Source organism: Belonocnema kinseyi, chromosome 7 (assembly GCF_010883055.1).
Source record: "Belonocnema kinseyi isolate 2016_QV_RU_SX_M_011 chromosome 7, B_treatae_v1, whole genome shotgun sequence".
NCBI classification, from domain to species: domain Eukaryota; kingdom Metazoa; phylum Arthropoda; class Insecta; order Hymenoptera; family Cynipidae; genus Belonocnema; species Belonocnema kinseyi.
The window spans coordinates 90,968,074-90,970,870 of record NC_046663.1 but is presented as its reverse complement, the minus strand read 5'-3'; the positions used below and the strand labels follow the sequence as shown (position 1 = coordinate 90,970,870).

Sequence of the window (2,797 nt, the reverse complement as noted above, 5' to 3'; positions counted from 1 at the left end):
AAATTACTTCACTGATAGAAATGAATTTGCAGTACAACAATATTTATGACTAGATTCATTATATTTTATGACTGGTATAGATACAGCCATACATAATGTTTGTTTTGGCCATTCGATTCTTGTTGCTTATGAAGACGGACGCGCAGGCGCGAGCCAGATGCGCCTGTGGTGAACTGAACAAAGTAAGTCGGGTAAATCACTCATACATAGTGTATTGCTAAGCGACAACATTTTAGAGCTAGCTCGCTTACGCAAATTTTTAAATAGGTCACATATTTCATATAATTGCAATACGCATGTTGCATTTTTGTACCATAAATATGAATAAGTTGTATTTACAATATTTCAGTAAGTGCATTTCGTACTCGTTATGATTGCAGTACACGTGTTATATTATGAATGTACTCATAATTTTCTAACCTATGATCATATGACGAAAATCCTCGAAAATGCGATAAAATTCCTAAAAAATCCTTTGAAATATTTATAAATCTTGGAAATCCTCCGAAATCCCTTGAAAGGTTTTTTAATATGATAAAATCTTATAAATCTTTTAAATTTCTTTGAAGTCGCATATTAACCAAAATTTATAGAAGATTCTTAAAATCTTTGAAAGCCTACAAAATCCCTCAGTTCTTGTGAAATTCTTTTGCAATTTATAGATATATTTTATAATGTAACAACATTTTTTAGATCTATTAAAATTCATTTTAAATCACGCCACAACAACCCTTTGAAATCTTTAACATTCTTTGAAGTCCCTTGATATCCTTAAAATAGCCTAAAACCTTTTAAATCTCCTGGAATATATAAAATCCTTGTAAAGTTTAGAAAATTCTCTGCAATCTTTATCTTTAAACTCTGAAAAGTCCTTGATATCTTTCAAATATTATGAAATTCAATTTCTTTAACATGAATATTTTTGAAGAAAACAACCCAAGATTTCTTCAGGCAAGACAAAAGACCTCTAATTTCGAAAAAAAGTCTTATAAATTTTGATGAACTAAAGTATGAAAATCTAAATTTTAAAATTTTCATGACTTGGAAAAGTGTTGAATAATCGGGAAATGACCAGAAACTTGTTTGTGTGTTTAGACGCTAACCTGAAACATTTACACTGAAACTTGAAAATGCGCAAGGTTTCGGGCATGCCTTCGCCATAAATCCAGACACTCCAAACGTAAATAGGCGGGCCGCATGGACCATTTCTGTTGAACTTGGACTTTTTCCTCGTATTTTTCTCTAGATACATTTTTGACACATCTGAAAGTTCAAAAATCTTTTTTAAATTTCTTAAGAATCTTAGATAAATTATATTTATTTAAATTAAAAGCTAAACTGATAATACTTATAGCGAATTCGGTTATCCTGCTCTGGTGTACACCAGGACACTCCGACGTGCTTCTTCTTACTTCTTCCTTCTCACTCCGCCTCGCTGCGGTGCAGGTCGGAGTGCTCTTGGAGTGTATCAGTGCAGGATAACCGAATTCGCTATAATGCGCTGAGAAGCTGCCCTCATGCTATTTGCCACGCTTGATTGAGTACCGCCTTTCTTTCGGTCCCGGGGCTCTCCTCATTACAAATTTGCCGAGGATATCAATTCTCGCAACGTCGTAAACTCGGATTTTTCAATTCCAAGTTCAAGTGTATGTTCCAAATTTCACTGATCATAAGAAACATATCGTGCGCGAATCATAATTACTAGTATAAAATACAGTTAAACATGGATTTAGTGTCGGTCTTGGGGCTGTCCGTGACCATAAATCCGGAGTCTCGCAACTGTTTTGTCTCTCCAGTTTTTCTCTGTTTTATCACGACTAAGTGAACACCACGCATCCCTCCGTAGTTCCTCTCACCAATCCCCTGCGCGTGGCGTCAATTTTCGGAAACAGTAAATCTAGAATCACTAAATCCAGATGTATAAAATGATATATACAGCAAATGCTGAAATTAATTAGTCATAGCATTAGGCATATCATCAAATCTTCGGACGCCGCTCCCACCCACAGGTCAAAGTCTGGATCCGCGCCTGCACGTGTTTGTTCGTACAAAAAACACGCGTTTTTAGTTTAGTCTTCTTTGCGCCGGTACGACATTCTGAACCAGACATGCGGCCTTCCACCCTTGTCTCTACTCCCTCTCTTCATATTTGCCACCTCTTCAGCCCTCAGCAAATAATATTTCTTAAAATTCGAGATTAACTCTTTGAATTTCCCTTAGGGCCGAATCCGAGGGTAGCTTCCGTTTCCTTATTATCTCGTATTATGAAAAATTGTAGCTCCATGCACTTCCTGTGGTAGCGAACTGGTTCGGGTCGATAAAGCCTCCTCAGCCCCCCTGACTCTCACGCTCGCTCTTTCTCACTTGCTTCGCCACCTCTTCCACCCCCTCATCCCTTTTCCACATCAAACTCGAGACATGCAATGGCAATCGCGATTTCTGTCAGTGGCCTCTCGAATACAGGAGCGACATGATCGAGAGGGTTCGGTGATCATTACGCACAACATTTTTTAAGGAGTAGAATGTGCTCGCTTGGCCAACCTCTTCTGGTCCACCCTCACGGCTCCAGTGTGTCGCGTACGGGACAGTCAACGAGTTTTGTCCAGATGTGGTCCACATTTTCGATAATGACCACGTATGTTGGATATCTGATTGATTTTTTTCATTTAGTCGTTTTAAATTTGTGTGAGTTTGTGCAGAAGGAGTGAGTTTCTGCAGAAGAGATGAATCATTATGGGTGATCGTGAATTAATTGGCCGCTCAAAAACTACGCCACACTACCAAGGGGGGGGGGGGG

The 2,797-nt window shown here is 38.4% G+C and overlaps 1 protein-coding gene across 1 annotated transcript in view; it reads left to right on the top strand.

Moving 5' to 3' along the window:
* Positions 1-2,477: 2,477 nt before the first annotated feature.
* The window catches only part of LOC117177008 (multiple C2 and transmembrane domain-containing protein), a 90,295-nt gene continuing 89,975 nt past the window's right edge, over positions 2,478-2,797 (top strand). Inside the window, exon 1 of the mRNA XM_033367458.1 lies at positions 2,478-2,635. The gene's annotated coding sequence lies outside the window, so the exon portion shown is untranslated. The remainder of the gene's footprint in view (positions 2,636-2,797) is intronic.